The sequence below is a fragment of the Conger conger genome, chromosome 1, assembly GCF_963514075.1.
Source record: "Conger conger chromosome 1, fConCon1.1, whole genome shotgun sequence".
NCBI classification, from domain to species: domain Eukaryota; kingdom Metazoa; phylum Chordata; class Actinopteri; order Anguilliformes; family Congridae; genus Conger; species Conger conger.
Genome location: NC_083760.1, coordinates 95,297,241 through 95,304,069, shown reverse-complemented (window position 1 = coordinate 95,304,069; position 6,829 = coordinate 95,297,241). Strand labels below are relative to the sequence as shown.

The 6,829-nt window shown below is 40.0% G+C and overlaps 1 pseudogene; it reads right to left on the bottom strand.

Annotated features, from left to right (window-relative positions):
- The window catches only part of LOC133107937 (uncharacterized), a 3,067-nt pseudogene extending 504 nt beyond the window's left edge, over positions 1 to 2,563 (bottom strand).
- Positions 2,564 to 6,829: the final 4,266 nt, after the last annotated feature.

Here is a 6,829-nt window from a genome sequence, read left to right as displayed (position 1 = left end):
TTGTGGAATGGCATCCGTTCCGGAACGAGGAACCCATCTGAGGTTTTGGTAGCGGCATCCGTGTGAGCGTTCATTATGTCCAGGCCACAGAAGCCAAGGACTCATGCAGGAACAGCTCTGGACGTGGTTTGTGGTGGAACATTGTGCATTTACCCCACAGCGAAACACACTGCATCCGTCCACACATTCACCATTGCGGCAGACCTCACTGTATCCACACACACTGTCCTTGGTGCATCTGTCACAAGCTGGGGGAGTGAATGAAGGACAGGGCTGCTGGGTGCATCGGTAGGTGTCACTGGTCTGCCTGTTGGCGGAGGCCCAACCCCCATCACAGGAGGATGTACAGACTGTAGCTCCTTTCTCAGGTGTACACATGGTGCTTCCCCTCTCAGGATGAGCGTAGCAGACAGGAAGGACACTCCAATTTCCTTTAGAGCACAGCTCTGTCTCTGGAAAGGGCTGGTAATCATTCTGGCATGACAGTGGGACCTCCTGCTGGTCTGTGCTATGATAGGGCTTCTCACAGTAAGCATTAGAGAGGACCTCTGCCTTGAGTGGGCCACAGCCATTCCCGTTGAACAGGGTCCACTGCTGAGATGCATACTCTTTAAACAAATTGATCACATAATCATCAGACCTCATAAATGCACGTCTTTGTACCATATTTTGTACAGCTTTAGGGCCAAGTTGCAGTTCTTCTGGAGTCACTGGCTTTTGTGACTCGTTTTTGATCAACAAATATTTCTGCCAGCCTAAGGCAGCTTCCTTCTCCATAGCAAACATAATGCGAACAAAATAATCAACTCTCTCACTGTAGGATTGAGAGCACGCTGTTGTATGATTTGATTGACTCTGATCAACTGGTTCTGTGAGCAGTGATTGCCGAAGAATGTCCAGGATATTTGAGGTGTCTCCAAAGACAGTTCCTTGCATCATTAGATCAAACTTGTGCAGCATGTAAGGGAATGTGTTGCCTTCAGTAAAAATGGCTTCGACTTCAAAGATATACTGATCCTGTGACATTCTTTCCTTTTTAAGAAAATCATGCACTTTTGCCAAATATCTGAATTTCTCAATCACATCAATGTACTTAATGAATATTTGTGTCCACTGGATGTCTTGCCGTAAGGTTCCCAGCAGGGCTCCTACATATTCTTTAATTTCCTGAAGATCAAAATAGATAGTAGTCAAGTCTGGCACAGGCTGGAAAGTGATACCAATGAGCTCACTCTCCACGGCTGCAAAGTCAATGTCATTCTGTACACTTCCCTCACAGGTTGGGCCGTAGAACATTTTCTCACACTTACAGATTCCACTTGACGTGTCTTTAATTTGTCTACATTTACCATTGTTACAGTTCACATCAGAACAAGGACGGTTTATAACAAGTTCCTGACTCTTTAAATAGACAGTAAAGGTGGATAGCAGAACTTCATCTGGACATGTGAGTTGTACCAGCGCATTATCGGCTGTTTGAGCAAAATCCGAAGGTTCATGAATGTATTCTACATGCTTCATAGCTGCGGTTTCAAAAATAATTGGCCACTGGGAAATTTTTTCCTGACAGAATATTCCTTTGCTATTCCACTCCTGTTCCATTTCAGCTTTAATACCCCCTCTAACAGTGAATCCTTTCTCCCTGTGTAGGAGGTGTATCACTACTTTGTCTTGAGCGATAACATTAATAGAGTTTCCATTAGTCCTCTCTTCTCCCTTTTTTTTGTCATGCACAATGACTGTCCACTCATACCAGTTGAACTTCTTGTCCAAATGCTCCTTGATCCTGTAGGCAAGATTTATATTATCTGGCAAAGGATTGGTCCCTATTTGCTGGACATCCTTTTCTGCCCACACCTCAAAGTTGTCTGCGCACTCAATCAAGACGTCCTGTATCTTTTCTCTGACGTTGGATAGCTGTGTGACTGCCTCTTTCGCTTTAAGCTTACCATCATATCCCTTTAAGGCATAATAATAAAGATTCAGCTGTAGTCCAGTGACCATCAGGGAAGCAAAATATGAAGTGAATTGCACAAGGGTCTTAAAATCCCCTTTAGACTTTTGAGTGACAAGTACTAAAAGGTTCTGATTCAGGCTAGCTGGGTTGTTCTCAGTCAGGTATCTGTGAAAGTTATAAACACTGCTCTCTGTCCCAGTGGTCTCGTAGAAAGTGACAAATCTTTCAGCCAGTCTCATCTTCTCTTCTGTTTCTGCCTCAGCTGCACTGTCTATGAACTCTCAGTTTGATCCAGGCATTCTTTATGTTGTTCTCGTCACCAGAATAGACGCTGGCATATGCTGCCCATTCCATTTCCTCTGCCAGAGTGTTTATTTGGAGTGCGATGGAGTCCAGTTTCCTGTTAACCTCTGAAAACTGGACCTTCATGAACTCCAAAAGTGGATTCTGTTGAGGAATAAAAGCAAAGATGAAACCCACCAACGCTCCAAGAAAACCAAGACCAGATGCAAGCTTCTCAAGCTTGTCAAAGACTTGCAAGACTTTAGGGAGAGGCTTTGCATCTTGTTCGGGTTTTGAATCCCACTCTGCCAGATCCCCCAACATTTCTAGTAGTTGAGCACTTGTGTCAATTCCCTTCTCCACTTGATCTACAACATCTGGGTCAAGATTGGCAGTTGAGAAGCTGCTGTACAGCAGGAGATAGAGCACAGAGAGGAAGACTTTTCCAGACTTCATCATTTTTTCCTGTATGACAAGAACATTCAACATGAACAACATCAATAAAAGACTCAAATCTGAGCACAGTATACAATTTTGCAGAAATTCATATCACATTAATCACTTGAAAATCCAGATCAAATGGAAGTCACCTAATGGAAGCCACATAAATGATAGAGACAGCTCACTTACCAGAGACTCCGCAGAGATAGTAATGTGTGGTCTGTGCTCATTATATAGGCAGTAGGTAGAGCACAACCCCTTTGTGGGTCATGTGTGTGCAGGCGTATTTTGTTTGTTTTGTTATTTTCATTTTCCCTGCCCTGTTAATTATCACCTGTCATGTTACTAAATGACTGTTCTTGCCATTGCTATCAGTAGTCCAACTGCTGTGGAAACCCCCGGTTTAACCTCAATAAGATCCACACAGCCATTGGGCCCTTCAGTAAGGTCCTTAACCACACATTGCTCCAGGGGGAAAGTGTCCTGCTTCGTCTCCTCAACTGTAAGTCGCTTTGGATAAAAGCAGCCGCCAAACACTGCAATGTAATGTAATTTTATGTACCTAAATGGTACTGCCCCAGAGACCAGAATTTGTACGTTTTTAGGCACTTTTCATAACTCTATTTCAGATGGTGTGCACTGCCAATTAATGGTAATACCCTTCATGTTAAATGGTTTTCCTCCTTGAAATTCCATGGTCCTAACTGACATTTATGACTACAATGAGTTAGTGTCATAAATATGTAGTTTATAGGGATAGTCATTTTACATTTTCATAGGAGTTCTTTAGGGTGTCTGTCATTTTGATCTATGAAAAATTGCCCAGCATTTCATTTTTGCTGGGTTAGGATTAGAAAGCTCAATATCTCAAAACTCAGAATGTCTACATCACCGAGAAAAAAAGAAGTAAAATGTAGTACGTTTTCCCCAAAATCCAAATGGCACCAACATTGAGGGAGAGACCATCTAGAACCCAAAAAAAACAAATCATGTATTGCAATCAAACTTGTCCTTTTGGAGAGCTTCTAGAACAGCTTCATAAGGGGTACTTAACTCACCAGTAAATTCACTCAGAAACAGTCAAACCACTTATTTTCACCGTGCTAAGCATTGTGCATTTTTTATTAAAACCGCACCCATACCCAGCTGTGCTTTGTGTTATGGGCTACGGATGAGTTAGCTGGAAAGCAACGTGAATCAAGGATTGATCATGATTGAAAGAGTTGTTCAGCAGGTGTTCAGCCAACATTTATATTATAACCTCACCATTGACTCACCACTGTGTTCTGTACCAGAAATTCATTAGCTACCAGAAGACCGATAAACATTTATTTACATTTAATTATTGGTAAACTGCTCTCTTACTTGGCCACCCTCCAAATATTCACTAATGTTTAAGATCACAGTCCTGTGTTCATATAAAAGTCCCTGGACTTTCTTGCTTTCTTGGAATGATCTTCATTCAAGCTCCAGCTTGACTGAAATGTTTACAGTCTTATGCATGATGTGTGCTCCTGTTACTGATATGCAGTATACAACAGAAGTAAGGGCACCCCTGTGCAATATCACTTAAATGTCAAATTATTCAAAATTGTATCCCCTTACAGTAATTTCATTACTTCTCAGTTGAACAGTAGGGTTTTTTCTATGTAAAATTAAAAACTAACGGTTTAGTCAGTACACCTTTCATTACTGTGATTCAAATATTTTATTTGTTCAGTAGTCATGTCCATCATTATCTTTGATGACAGACTCACTCCTCTTCGGCACTGAGGATACCAGTGTTGCGCACATTTCCGGAGAGATTCTTTTTCATCTTTTCTTTGCTGGAGGGCTTGTGGGGTTTCTCTTTAAAATACCCCAAAGGTGTTCTATTGAATTCAATTCGGTGACGTATTTGGCCAGGTCGTAGTTTTCATTCGTTTCTTCTTTAGAATCTCTTGCGTGATTTTTCTAGTGGTACTATGGCTCGTTCGATACCTCCTGATTACTGCTGCAACTGTGTTTCTACTGATTTTTAGTTGGTCACCAATCTTCAGACCGCCCATAGGTTCAGAACTGAGAATGTTCTGGTGTTACCGGTCATTTTATAACCTTGCATTAGTGGTGGTAATGTGATTTCCAATGAGCAATTAAGCCTAACAATGTCATCTAGATGCCATCCATCAAATAATATATTCACATCCCTGCAGACTTTTGCCTTGCATGTTTATTCCCATACATAATAGATACAGTAGATTAATTTATAAGAATAAGATATTCTGTCAACACTAAACAATATTAGACTAGACAGATTTTGTTAAAACAAGCTAAGCAATCTTACACAGACAGTAATTGGTAAATTAATTTCTTATGATTTTTGAAATATTTTATAGCCTAAATAAAATTATTTTCTTTAAAAAAAAAAAGATTCAATTAAAACATATCTCTAATGGTGCATTTATAGGTGATAAATATAAACAAAATTATGTGACTGAATCTATGCTGCACAATGCCGGATAACACAATTTTTTTTTCTCAATTACTAATAACCAATATCTGTAATTGACTGCTTTCGAAAGAAAAAGGATTCAATGAGTTTAAATACATTGTTTCTTCACAAGAGAGTAGAAATTGCTGTCACGTTTCCCTTTGTCTTCATAGCCCCAGTGACACAATAGTCCATGCCTCGTGTTAAAGAGTTTTCCTGGAATGCCTGGATTGCTCTTCCGACTAGAACAGAAAAACAGTTATTACAGTTTTTTTACAATCGTTTTCACACTTGTCTCAATACCATGTCCTCTTTTTCAAAACTCTTCACACAGTGTGCTTTTGAAACACGCATCTGAGCACATCAATTAACCTTTGGTGTAAAATGCACTTCAACAACACTTAATATTTCACCCAAAAACTGACTCATGCTGCCATAACTATAGCATATGTTTTCTCCCATAAGACTACTTTGTCACTCAATGTTCACTGAACTACAAAACACAAACAACTTGGAGCATTGCTAAATACATATATTATGTGTTTCCCTTTCCTCTATTTTTGCATCCACAAATATTTCAAGAAACTTTTGATCTGTTGGCTTGCCTCTCACAATAGATGTCATGACTGAGTGTGGTAAATTTACAGTAAACTGTAAATTAATGAATGTTTTACTATATTGGAAACCCAGAATAACAATTTTTACTGTGTAATGTAAAACAATATATGATAAAGAAACACATCCCAAAAGCAACAGTATTGAGGGTTTACAGTATTTTGACGTTTGTTCTCACAGTGCAATATACTGTAATTCAGAAAAGAAAAATACAATACAATCAATTACCCAAAATACATTACAATCAATAACAAATACATCCCAAAAAGCAATATCTTCACTATATACATTAATTCACACATATATTGTCTGCCTATCAGTATCAAAAGTCTACTGTTGGCCTGGCCCATCCATCCTGTCCTATGGCATTTGGCCATAGATTTTCATCAACATCACTCCGAATGTTATCTCTTGCTATACACCGAGGAAAACATCTCTTTGCGTGCCTTATCTAGCCCTGGATGTGTTCCATTGTTATATCCATACACCCAGCAGCCATTGCATCTAGAAGTGAAATCTGTTCATGTGGGTGGTGGTCCTAAACCTTCACATAAACCTTCATAAACTTCATATTGGTACCTGAGTTCCTTGACACCCTCAGAGTTCCTGTCAAAGGGGACAGTGTACAACTGTTTCATCCTGATCTGATGTTTCTGTAGCACTCTTGAAATGGTTGTAGTGCTTACACTGCCAATGTTTGGAAATATGTTCTTGTCTGCGATTATGTTGTTGCGTATTTCTCTTAGCCTGATGCTGTTGTTGACAATGACCATCCCAACTATTGTATCCTCCTGTTGAGACGTAAACATTATTCCCCTTCCCCCTGTGTGACTGTGTGAGGTAACCGCTGGGTCCTGTAGTGAGTCAAAGACAAATGTGCTCTGATACATCTGCTTTTTCTGGAGACTTCTCAAATCACAGTACTGCTGTAATATACACATCAATTGAACTCCTTCAGTCGTAAATACTGTATAGTACCTGTTGGTTTGCCTGAAAATCCTCACTATTGAAGCCACTGCGGATCTAGGCAAGTTTGGTTGAACCCTCAACCTGCTTCCCTCAGG